The sequence below is a fragment of the Phalacrocorax aristotelis genome, chromosome 4 (assembly GCF_949628215.1).
Source record: "Phalacrocorax aristotelis chromosome 4, bGulAri2.1, whole genome shotgun sequence".
In the NCBI taxonomy this organism is placed as follows: Eukaryota; Metazoa; Chordata; class Aves; order Suliformes; family Phalacrocoracidae; genus Phalacrocorax; species Phalacrocorax aristotelis.
In genome coordinates this window covers 1,064,417-1,077,327 of record NC_134279.1, presented here as the reverse complement: position 1 = coordinate 1,077,327, position 12,911 = coordinate 1,064,417, and the positions used below count along the sequence as shown (strand labels likewise).

The 12,911-nt window shown below is 47.2% G+C and overlaps 1 long non-coding RNA gene across 1 annotated transcript in view; it reads left to right on the top strand.

Annotated features, from left to right (window-relative positions):
• The window catches only part of LOC142055912 (uncharacterized), a 36,788-nt gene extending 28,464 nt beyond the window's left edge, over positions 1 to 8,324 (top strand). Inside the window, exons 4-6 of the long non-coding RNA XR_012660125.1 lie at positions 5,792 to 5,880; positions 6,637 to 6,837; positions 8,243 to 8,324. This is a non-coding gene — a long non-coding RNA (uncharacterized LOC142055912). The remainder of the gene's footprint in view (positions 1 to 5,791; positions 5,881 to 6,636; positions 6,838 to 8,242) is intronic.
• The last annotated feature ends 4,587 nt before the right edge of the window (positions 8,325 to 12,911 follow it).

Here is a 12,911-nt window from a genome sequence, read left to right as displayed (position 1 = left end):
TTGGCTTTCACCTGAAGCAAATCAGCTCACTCTCCAGGGAGGAAAACTCACTCCCCAGAGTAAGAGCTGGTCACGCAGATGCTCCACCCTTACTGGCAGTGTGGCAGTCCTTGGCCATCGGAGCAGCAAAGCCCAGAGTGACAACAGCTGCCAGAAGGCACATGGACGTAGCTTCAGAAAAGCATGGTGAGGAATTCTGCCCTTCTGCTTCACTTGATGGCTTCCCTTTTTAAACTCTTTTTTCTGGTGCTTTAGGGGAAGCCAGGGGATCTGACAAAGCAGCCAAGATAAGCGGGACTCAAAGGAGAGCAAAGCTGAAAACTTTGGGTACCTGTCATCAACTTGCAAGGGCCAGTTTGAGCACTTGCAGCTTGAGGCTCAGGACACAGAGAAGCGCCTCCTGAGGGAATTACCCTGCGTGTTTTTGCTGGCAGGGAGCAGGCGGTAGAGAGGTGTTTGCTATTCAGCGCAACATAGAAACTAAGGGCTCCGTCTGGCTTGTACATACAGAGTTCCATCGGATGTTATCTGATGGCCCTAGGATACAGCTGGCCTTATATTTTAAATATGGTCCAAAGCTTGTTTATCTGAAGACAGTGAAAAGCATTTAAATGAGGCTATGACAAAAGAAGAGAAACATGGCCGTGAAGAGGGCATAGTTAATATTCTCTTAGCAAGCCAACGGGATGAGACAGATGCACTGAGTCATGAGAACTGACCAGATCTGCAGAATATGAAAAAAATTCATTCTGCCCTTGTGTGCAACACACCAGGCTTTAGAAGTTTTTTTGAAGGTTGAGATTTCCATTTTGTTAGCAGGGCTCTGCTTACGCTCATTGGCAGGGCTGACATAAGCGAGGGCTGACGTAACCTCAGCAGCTGGCTCATTGCTTGTGGGGCTTTGGAGACTCCGTCTGAATAGCTACTCACATCACTGCACCTAGGACTCCCTTCAGTCTCTCCCACTTTGAACCTCGGTGCTCAGGGCTCCCTGAGGGTTAAAGGATAACATGCCATCTTTGGTGCTTGAGCTCCGTGTCAGTGAGGTGACCAAGGACCTTCTGGCGGTCTAAATTTTGCTCCTAAGCTTTTGCACACAGAGAGCAATGACGAGGTGAGCTCATACCTCCTTCCAGACTGCGACCAAGCATGCAGCATTTAAGCGGAGGATTATGCTAGGGTTAGTGGCATGACTTTGTGATACCTTGAAACATGGACCCCTTCAGAGCATTTAGAATCAAAGATAAATTCAGCTGTAATGGTAAGGAAAGTTACTTCTTTAAAAACTTTGACTGGCAATCGTACCTCATATAGCTGGGTTATGTTCTTAGCTTACTCCACAACCACATTTCAGCTGTGCATTATGCAACTGCTATTAGCATTAATGAGTTACAAGGGTAATGCACTGATACTGTTCCTAGAAGCAGTCTGTCCGGGAGTGCACTCTTTTGGACTAGTTAGGGGAGTTAGATGGAGCAGAGGGGCCCTGCATACCTTGACACTTCATGGGATACCTGGATCCAAACCCAGACACGGGTCTGGTCTTCAGCTGGGAATTTAAAAAGTGAAATAAAAAAAAAAAAAAGCTGCCTCTGTCCAGGGTCGCATTTGGATTCCTGTTAGGAATAATGTCTCCCAGATGCTGATGAGTTTGATATCCAACCTGATGTGGATCTAGGGGACAAATTTAAAAGCTACTATTTAAAACCTACTAACTAAAGAGCAAAGTAAAAATCACCTGCAGACCATGAAGATAACCTTCCATGGAAATCTCATTTAATCCTTATTTTGAGTCGGATGAAAATAACTGTCAAATGTTAACATTTCTACTACTGGTGTACAGCAATTACACTTACCAGAAGCCTCCTGGCTTAAAAAGATCTGCAAAGGCCATGAGTGTAGCTTCACCCATCTCTAATAGATCACTGATGCTAAGAAATTGGCATTGGTTTCTAGTGACTGAACTTCTTACTTTGGGGCTAGCAAAGTAAACCCCAGTTTTCTGGGTCTGGCAGACATGAAATTGAGGTCTCGGATTTGTATTCTCTCCGAAGGCTGCACTTGCTCTCACCAAGGACTATTTGCATGTCCAGACTAGGCAGTGGTGCAGCTGTGTACTTAGCTGCACAAACCGGTACTGATTCTGCTTGTGCAAAATGCAAATACCCTCAATTACCTGTAGAAAATCCTTGCCAAGGCTTGAGATTTCTGATCTGCTTGGATGTGGCACTTGCTATCATGTGCACCGGCAGCTGCGCAGGTCTTCGTTTGGAGGAGAGCAGGATGGGAGACAAGGGAGAAGATGGTAGTTTTAGTTGAAAGGCAAACGGATCAAAGGCAGGCGATTAGCATCAGAGCCTCTCATCAGGACAGGGTGTCTGAGTGCAGCCTTCGCCTGTATCGCACCCTGTGAGACGGGTCACTCCTTTGTTTGTGGGAAAGCATCTTGGGTAAGGGGCAGCCTGTGCATGGGTCACACATCAAACAAGCACAGGCAGGAGCCCAGACCAGCCACGTGGCTGGGACCAGCAAGATGCAACTGGAGATTCCCAGGACGCTTTCGGCCAAACACGAGACCTGAAAGACTGGTGGGAGGCAGGCAGGTAACCAGAGAATAAAAGATGGGGTTCTTGAGCACGTAAACAATAGAAACCACAAAACAACCACACTTACTCTGGAAAATGGTGCCACACTTTCGGGGCCAAACAGCTGGCCAGATGCTCAGGCTTGAAAGGCAGTGACTCAAACCCCTTACCAGTCTCCGATTCGCTGCCTCGTGCCTAAAAGCCACGGCATCCCCTAAGCTATTGCATAGTGGTGTTGAGGAGAAAATTGCCCCGTCGTATCTCTGTTGTCTGCTTTCATGTTGGAGATATTGCATGACAGGCTGGAGTGCTAAGCCTAATGCTGATCTATGGATATGGATCAGGAAGAGCTTGGCTAAAGCAAACAATTATTCCAGAGTAAGTTGGGAACAAGGAAGAAGTCTGCAGACTTCATTCACATGTTCTCACGCCGTTTGGCAAGCCTGAGCAATCCTGTTTTCCATACCCAGACTGCAGAAGCGCATTTAGCTGTCTGCTCATAACTTTGTCTGCGGCACCCAAGGACCCTGTGCTACTTTGGGGTGTTTATAGAGATTTAAGGGCTAAGAGTTAGCTGGGGGATTTTCTGAAGCACCAGAGTAGGTTGGGCACTCAGGGCTTGATGAAAGGCTGTCTGCCACATCAGTGCTATAGTGGGTGGTGCTTAGAGGAGACTCCCTGAGTATATTCACTGCTTCTCGCCTATTCCCTTTGGGTTAGGGGAAATGTCTTGAAAAAGCCGTGCCTTAAGCACGTCACCCCAGGCCTGCCTTTCTCTAATTACCTCCTTTATGCCTCACAGGGATTATAACCTTTTCCTGGCAGAAATTTAGCTATAAACATGTAGACAGGGTGCTCTGGTGTTAGCCAAATTCTGCCGCCATTGGTGTCACTGACAGCTCCGCTTTAGAGCAGTCAGGACTGGACCTCTGTGAGCACAGAGGGAGCCCTGCCCTTCATCTCTCCACCTAGCCCCTGAGCATTCCTAGGGCGCAGGATCAGGCCACCCCTTCAGCCATCACCTCTGCCAGTCTGCATACATTAGTGTGGCCCCCATAGCTTCATAGTGCACGCCTGGTACCCTAGCATTAGCCGTCAGAAGTCTCTGCTGGTTGTCTGCTGTCAGTGGAAAGGTGGAAGGTTCACCCGGAGGGCAGTTCATTGCCCTGTGTCAGATAACTACCTGAGGACGGTAGTCTGAACTCTGGGAAGATGAGTCTCCCTGAAACAGAGATTGCTGTGTGCGCAGAGGTGGCTGGGGACTTTCCACAAGTACTCTTTTCCTGAGATGTGTAGCGTACACAGTTTTACAAGGTACTCATTGTTCACAAGTGTTTATAGTTTGGAAATACTCTTGTATTTGAATATTGGCAGGGAAAAAATGAGAGAGGACAGTAAAAATGGAGAAAAATCTTTGGTAGGGCTGGGCATGTACCTTTACCTCCCATTTTGAATCTCCACAGCCCTCCATGCTGGGTATGGCTGTGGGAAATATTCCCAGATCTGTGTACTTACGCATAGTCAGCGTATACAGAGCTACATGTGTATGCCCAGCTCCCATTGTCAGCAAAAAGAACACATGCTCAATGTTGTCTTGGGATAGACGTGCTCTGAGGCACATGTCTTTGGCTGGAAGTAAGCTACCTCTCCACAAAAACCTGTCAAAGGAGAGTTTGACATGTAGGTGCCGCAGAAAAACCTCTGTGTTCAGGTGGTTTCATACGCCCATACAGTTACTTTTCAAAGGACTGGGAGAACCTTCACTGCTTCCTGTTCTAAATTTTAGGGGAATCTATTAATTGTGTAAGTGCTAGTAAATAATGGCTTATGGGTGTCAACCTCTAAACTTCTTAAAGCTAGGCAGCTGTTATTTTTGTAAAATGCGAGGAGCAAAACCAGGCACCTAAAATATAAACTCAGCTCAAACCTTACTGAAAGCAACATGTTCTACACAAAAATTTAAAAAGATAAAGCAAGACTCTAAGTTTTTCCTTGGGCTGTGGACAAATTCTATTCTGGAAGGTGCTACCTCACGTGGTCTTCACCAGCCACCCCAGGTGCCTGTCTGTCTGTCGAAGCCTGCAGCCCCACCGGTTCTGATACCGAAGAGGGAAAGGCCTGCCTTCATGGTGGGTGCTTTTGCAACCCCTGTGACCAAAAATGTCAAGAATAGTTCATAGCAGGGGATTAGCATTGTTACTACCATGCTGCCACACATCCATAGAATCGTGGAAGAGGATGCGTATTCCCCACAGGATACACTGACGAAAAGACTGTGCACTGTGCTGAGTCCACTGATGGCCAGAGTTGACTGCAACTGGCAGGGTTTTGCTTGTCTCAGACGGTACCATTTATGGCCTGAAGGCCAGTGGGATGCAGTTTGAAGTCTAGATGTAGGAAGGGAAAGCGGTCAATATGTTCGTCTATTGCCGTCTTGTTCTCAAGCCACTTTTATGACAAGTCAAGCACAGGGGTTTGCACATCTGTGAGCCGGCCCTGTTGTTCACTCGAGTGGAGACATCAGAAAAATTTAACTGATGATTGCCCGAAGCGTAGCAGGAAAGTCTTCTTTCATGGCAAGGACATAGAAGCAATGCCCAGGTCCTTTAGACGCCTGGGTGATTTAGGTGCCTCTGGCCCAAGTGAGTCAGCACAAACTAAGATGCCAGTCTCTTCACAGTAAAACAACCTGATCCCACTCCTTCACAGCCTGTTTTCCTGGTGTCTCCAGGGTCACCTGACCAAACAAGACACAATGCTGTATGGGAAGTCCCGTGCCAAATCTAGATGGCTGCCTGCCTCTTGAAATACGTCTCCACTGAAAATGCCCCATCTGGCATCTGAGAAGGATACACTGCAGCAACTTACTTCTCTCTCTGCTGTGTCAGAAAGGGTCTATTTGCAGGAATGCTGTTCAACAGCTTCCAGAAAGGGGCATCCCTGCTGAAATGGTCTCTCAGTGCAAGGCCACGGGGACAAGCAGATATAGGTGATGGGGAGTGAAGCAGGAGGCAGTCTACATCTGTCAGGGAGTTTGAGCGGAAGCAGCATGGTTACTTACCATCCTCCTGCCGTGTTACATCCCCAGGCATCCCTCATGTTCAGAGATACTTTAGGTTCCAGAAGAATTTACCACAGTGAGCTATTTATTAAAAAGGAAGTATAACCTTGCAAAATTACATACATGCACCGTCTGTATATTCCAGCTCCCATCTGCCAAGAAGCGCATCGTTTCCTTGTGCAGACCAGAATGTGCTTTTTTGTAGTGGGACCAAGACCAGCCCAGAAGGAGCAGGTAAGGTCATGCGATTGTCTCTTTTTCAAGTCATAGAAAGCATGTGTGATTCTCAAATGAGGTGCCTGCCCTTAAAATGCATATGCTTACGCAGCAGGGGGATGCTTCCTGGAGCCTAAAAGCACCCCTAAAACCACACGTCTTTCAGGGCTGCGGGTGGGAGCCCTGGCAGAGCAATGGGGCTGGTGGCTGCCACAGATGTGGTGGGAGTTGGCGTGGGCTGAGTGGGGCCTGCTCTGCTTTGCAGACCATGGCACCGCTCTGTGCACAGATGGCTCCCTTTCCAAGTCGTCTTTGCTTGCTCCAACTGGCCTGCTTCTCAGGTACTACAGACAGGCTCGGTATGGTGTTTCCCAATCCGAGCAGCAGCACATAAATGCTCTACAATGGTGTGTGTCGTATATGCAGAGGAAAAAAGAAATGGCTGAGAGCAGAAAGGGGAAGAGGGATTCTCCTGACATCCAGATGCTTGGTGTTAACACAGTTGTTTGCTTCCTGCCCAATTAGAGCCTGATGCTATTTACTCTTTTCTGTGCCAGTTTTACAGTCTTGGATACAGCCTAAAAATAACTTGGGAAGGAATTATGTTTTTTTTTTTTCCTCGGAGACACAGATGAAGCTTAAAAAATACTTTCTGTGGCTGGTTGCCAAACAGTCACAAACAAAAACCACCCCCAAACTTAGAGGGGAAAGAACCAGCTCTGCCCATCTCTGGTGATAAGCCATTGGCATACTTTTCTCTCATTCCTTCTGCAGGTTGGCTACTGATGCTCTACTCTCTAATTAGGCCCACTCCAGCTTTGTGGAGGAGGTGAGAGCCTGCATATGCAAAACGTGTACACAACAAACCTGTGTCTGCTGCCCTGCTGTGTTCCAGTCCAGAAAGACCGCATTCACTGGCATGCCTCAGTGTCCTTTGTGGAGCTCCTAGGATATAAAAGCGACTCTCTCTGCCAAGTAAGATACTGCAAATGAAATGTGGTTAGCTGCAGTAGCTGGTTACAGTGAAATTCAGCCTACAGGTCCAAGGGATTCAGAGAAGGGGCCACGCTGTGTAGCAGGCTACATTATCTGCCTGATAATTCCTCTGCTCTGCTACACTGTCACTGCAGTGGTGACAGTCAGGGGCCTTTTCTCAGACAAAATTCATCAAAATATTAACGTTTCCTGACACTGGCATACCAAACAAGCAACCGTTACTATGTGACCAGCTCAGCTGCCCTGACCCGCATGGGACATGCCCAATATTGCCACAGTTATCAATATGGATAACAAAACCCCACTATGCCTGCACAGGAAGGATGTAAAACTACATTATCTTATCTGAGGAAGGCCATGGCCAAGCTCTAAATGCAGCAGCTGCTTGGCCATCGGAGCGCCCTGTTTGCATTCCGTATGAAATCCTTGCACAGCTCCAGACACCAGTGACCTTACCAATAATTAACAATGGAAATTTCATTCCCACATGCCCTTGAATAACAGCAATTTAAAGGAGGTGTTTTTCTTAGCCTGTCAAATACCCAACAGGGTGTTGTAAGGCTGGTTAATTTTATGAGTGCTGCGCTTGGGATGAACGCTGTTACCTAAGAGAGGGTTGAAAGCAATTCCAAGCATCCATGATCCTCGGGAGAAACCTTTCCAGACAAACTAGCTCCCTCAAAAATTGCCACTCTGTACTAGTGCCTAACTCAGCAGCTGTAGGGGAAAGTCCATGTTGTTGACCATGTTGCAGGATTGAGCTAGCCCTCCCCGTGGTGCCAGGCGATGCGTTTTGTCCATGCTGGTGCCGACAGGAGTTGGATGTCAGGTGTGCTGGTCACAGAGAAGCAGCATGAGGAAAGGCAGAAATAAGACCTTCATATGTGAGGCCTTTTGTGGGTGGTGTGTGCAGCAATGTCTTAGTGTTATCCATTGGGCAGGTGAAAGGATGGCGTAGTGCTTCCAGGTGGGGCCTGGCATTGGAAAAACAAAGGTTCTCTTTCTTCAGTCAGCTTCTCTTCAGAAACTCTTGAGACACACAGGCGGTGGGGCTTTTCGCCCAGGGATCCAACTGCATATAAAGGGCATGCGAGGGCCTTCTGTATGAACCAGTTCAACCCAGATCTGCCCGTATCACACCACGTTTGGTGCCAGCATTGATATAGCGAATCTGAACTGTACTTTGCTGCACCCAGATGGTCGCGGTGGGGCTGTGAGGCATGTTTTTCGTCAGGTAGTGGGTCATCAAGGAAACACCAGTGTTGTGAGAAAGTGTGCAAGAGCAGATCCATGGATTCTCCAGAACCAACAATCACTGAAGGTGGAAAAAAGCTTGAGGGATTAGTTCTGACGTTCACATTTTAACTGTACCTTCTCTTCCCAGGGCAAACAACTGACACAGAGATGAAGACAGTGTGTCTTTGTGGATGGAGCAGGCAGCGGAAGATGAAAGATGACAGTGAAGGCAAGTGCCCACTTTTATGAAATGTCCTCTAGTAATCCTCACACCACAGCTGGCTCTCTTTGGAATAACTGCAGTAATGAGACTCTCTCTCTTCATACGGGAAAGGGGCAGCGGCACTCAGAGCAGCGGTTCCCAGGCTCGGGAGATGACAGCTTGAAGCAGGCTGTCTTTGTGGTTGTTTCAGATGGGAGTCTGATAATGAAGGAGCAGGAGAGTCTGCCAGAAAGTGCAAGGGCCAGCAAATAGAGCTGGTAGTAGCTGACTGAGAAGGCTTGGGAACTGTTACATCTGACATCACCCCTGTCATTAGTCCTCTTCTGTGAAACTGGGCAGGCCACTTAACCTCTTTGCAGACAAAGTGAGTAGAGTGAAAGTCTCGACTTACGGTCTTTTCTGACCAGTATGTTTTAACTCCCAGTCAATGGACCCCTTACAAAGCTTGTCACCAACGCATTTAGTGAAATCCCAGAGATTTCCATCCCTAACGCTCATGCCGCAGAGCCTGTTCTGAGCTACAGCTTTGAATTTTGCGATCTACGGTGGTCCCAGGAAAGTCCTGCCAACCCCCTTACTTCAGGCAGCGTTTCACAGAAGTCTCCTCCCCAGGCGTTGTCCATGCCTAAATTTGTAGTCTATCACTATCACCACTTTGGGCCCTCAGCAAAGGCCCTTGCATAAACAGCAAATCCCCAGTGACTAAGCAATCAGCTGCAATTCTAGAGTGAAGGTGTTTTGAAGATTAGGACATGTTTGACTACGTGAAACAAAAACAAATGTCTCCTCGCTCGTGGACTTGGCATTTATAGACCTGCATGCGGCAGATTCTTTTGCTTTGTGTCTCTTGTTTTCTCTTTCGTGGTAATAGCTGGGCATGAGTTTGTGGGTTTCCTTGTTTGTTTTTAAAGGCAGTGGATGGAGTTGGAAAAGGTTTTCTGTGCAGAGGGTGTGAGCCTATTGGTTTAGCTCTGAATAAGGGGATTATAGAGTCAGAAACATGGGGAAACCCTGTTCTGGTAGGTCCTGTACACATTCCTTCAAACTGTTTTGGCGTCTCTCCAAAACCAATGGTGATTTATGTAAGGTATTGTGAGAGAATGACAGGAGCGTGAATATAAATCTGCCTCTCGGTAAGAGGAGAAAATATGCTTGCTATTTCGTTCAGGTTTGTTCAGGGGTAGAGAGAAGAGTAGGCAGGCATAATGCTGAGTAGTGAGGTAGGCGTTGCCAGTATCCACTGAGGAAATCAGGATGGTTTCTCACATTAGTGATGGCTCCTCCTCCATTTTCAGGTGAACAGTTCGAAAAAATTCAGCTCAACAGTGCCTGAAACTTTAAGAGCTTTGGGGAGGGGGTCCAGTATTGTAGTTCAAATCAAAACTACAATGGTTAGGAACACCTTGGGTTGAAAGGACGTGAAGGGTGAGGCTGGGGTAAGCTCGGCCATTGTAGCTGCAGCTGAACCATGTAAAGAGGCTTCTGCCCCTATTGCTCAGCACTGTCCCGCCCAGGTGGAGGATGTTGCCCCCCACCAAACTGATCCCTCGGGGCTGGTCCCTGATCCTGGCTCCAGAAGGAGGCAGGCTCAAGGAAGCAATTTCATTCTCCAGCAGCAGCCTGTCTTGCCTCTTTTGTGGCCAGACCCAATCCCCCCACTTTCTTGTTCCACCTTCTTTGAGGAATGAATGTTGACTTGCATCGTGAAAGCATTGCCCTCTTCATGGGTGTGTGAGTTACATCCTGCATAAAGCTCAGCTAAGTTCTCTTTGCTCCCCAAACCATCCCTTTCCCAAAACACAGCTCGCATGGGCTCCACTTTCTTCCCTGCAGCAAATTTCCAAAAAAAAACTAGGGAAAACCTACGCTGCTCCCTCCTCCTGCTTACCATATGAATGAGCAGTGATCCTGCTGATCCAAACCTCTCCCAAAGTGCCAAACCCATCCAGTTTGTCTTTTTAATTGTATTGGTTGTACATAAAGATCCTTTGGAGCGCACAGGGGTCAGAGATGCTGGCAGTACCTCCTGGGCTCTAAATCTCAGCCAGCCCACCAGGCCACTTGTTGTCCAGGTCAGTTGTTGTAGCACTTTGTCATTGGCCTCTTCACATCCCGGGGTGAAGTCTCACAGCTGGCTTTGACCAGGCTCTGCACTTTGTGCCAGGAGAGGGGTGCCTTTTTCCCCAGTGCTCAGCATTCTCCCAGCACCTTCCACAGGGTGACAACTCCTTGCAAAGTCAAGGTGAAGGCTGCCACCTACTGAGTCACCAGAGCTGCCTCTAGTGACACCTGAGCATGCCTTTTGGGGTTTCTACGCAGACGGGCAAGCGCACCATGGCACGGTGCTGGGGGGAAGGATCTCAGTCAGTGCAGGGTTCAGCAGGACCCTTCGATCTGAAAAGCAGCATCAATCTCTTGCGCTATGTTTATATTTAGACACATTTCGTTTGTGTAGAAGGACGCTGGTATGAGTTTGCTCCATGCAGTCTTGCTTTTTAAGGAAGAATCATCTTCAAAACCACCCCAGGGACGTTACTTCATGTTACCTGTTCATAACACGGGGCTCCCACAGGAGCTATTAAAAACTGCTGCTGAGTTACAGCCCAGATGAAATACTGGGGAAGCCAACTGCAGAGTAAATCAGGTAAACACTCCTGAGCCTTAAGTGCTGATGTTCTGACTAAAGTGATGCTTGACGATTCGAAAGGATCAGAAAAGAAGGGCTTTTTCCCCCCCTCTCAAAATCTGGAGACTAAAAGCCTTTGGTCTCTAGGAACTCTGATTGATCCCTGTCAGTACACACACATGCATGGAAATAGAGTAATTCCTCTGTCCCCAGCTCTGCCAAGTAAGTTTTTAACTCTGTGAGGAATTTATTCTGCTTGGAAAGTGCCTCCTCAGGGCTGCATGCTGCCTGGTCTGGTCGTGCAGATCATTAATTGCATGGCTGCTGAAATTTGCAGATTTCCATTTCAGTCCCATGCATACTCACAGGACTTTGTACCAGTCAGGCAAATGATACTGGTCTCCCCGCTTGGAGACTTCTTCCACAGTGTTAGGATGAGGCATCAGTCCCCTTGCACTTCTCACATCAAATCCTATGCTGAAGCAACCTTCTGTTTATTCTCATATTTGGGTCCCTGTGCACATAAGGTGGCTTTATTGTAAGCAACTTCAGTAGTCTATAAGTTAAGCATCTCATGCCTATCCTCCTTCATAGCCAATAGAAAGAAACATCTCCAGTGGATCATTCTGCTGGATTATTTTAGGTATCTCAGTTTAAATTAATTTCCCTGTAGGAATGCTTCTCCTTCACTGACTTTGGTTTGGTACCTCTCCACACAGTGGGTAAACACAGGGTGGGTAAACACAGAATTGGTTTCTACAGATAATTCAATACTTTAGAGCCCACAGAAGTGAAAAAGACCACACAGGATAGACTGACTGTGTATAGCAGCGGAGATGTAGCAACTGAAGTCTTTAACATGAGTGGTACTAGAGGCCAGATTTACTAGAATCATATTCTTAAAGCAATTAAGATCCGATTGTATAATGAATGAATTGGAGATCACCGCAAAGCTATGAGTTTCCCACCCTTGTTTCAAGTTGCAAAGACCTGGGATCATCTCATTTAAGCATCTGTTGCAAGTACAATTTATTGTGCTGTTGCTGGGAGGATTATGATAAGGGAACAAAGCTGCAGAGTTAATTAATTAATGGAAGTCAGCAGTGGGTGGGGAGCACTGCGAGGCTACAGGGTTCTCCGGTTCTCGTACCTCTCGCAGGGCTCTGTTACCCTGGAATGTGCTCATGGCTGCTGCCGTGCGTTGGGATTGACTTTGATCTGCCGACAGTCACAGGCCTGCTTACAGCCAGTGGGTGTGTTACTACTATTCTGTCAGGCCTGATGGAAGGAGCAATTAAACCCCATTTATGTAGGAGATAGCCTCAAAAACGAGAGAAGCCGACACCCCAAAAATCACATGACGTGGCCTGCACAAAGCTAGGCTATACGGGTGGCTGTAAGGGTCTTGCTCTTCAGCTTACATTCTCTGGGGGAAAATATACGGTTGCTGTTTATATTAAGCAAACTTGTTCAGGAAAAGATTGTTTTCCTTGTTTTTTCCAATGCCTGTTCTTAATCAATAATTGAGTAAGCCTAGATGTGTTTAAGGTGTAGCTGAGTGGGTCTGTAGTCTGACTATCTGCTGACAGAGGCAAGGCTGAAACGCTCTGAGTGACAGCACTGAAAAGGGAATGATAGCAAGGTACTGCCTTCAGAAACTTCAAACACATCACTTTTATCAAAGCATGATTCAATACATCACTCAGCAAGTTGCTACAGACGTAAGTTATCATCTGAGTACCAAGCACATTCCAATAACTGCCTCTGAAATGAGGAGAGCGAGTGCATTTCTTACTCAATATTGGTCAATGTTACATCCTTCTCCTTTTGAACAGATGTGAGAAGAACTTTTTTTTCCTAGCAGAAACGACAGGCCTGGGATCCTCTGCAAGTTCTGGGAACTAGCAAAAGCTTCTAGCAAGAATATTTTTAAAATGTGCCTAGTTGTTTACAAAAAAACCCAAAGAA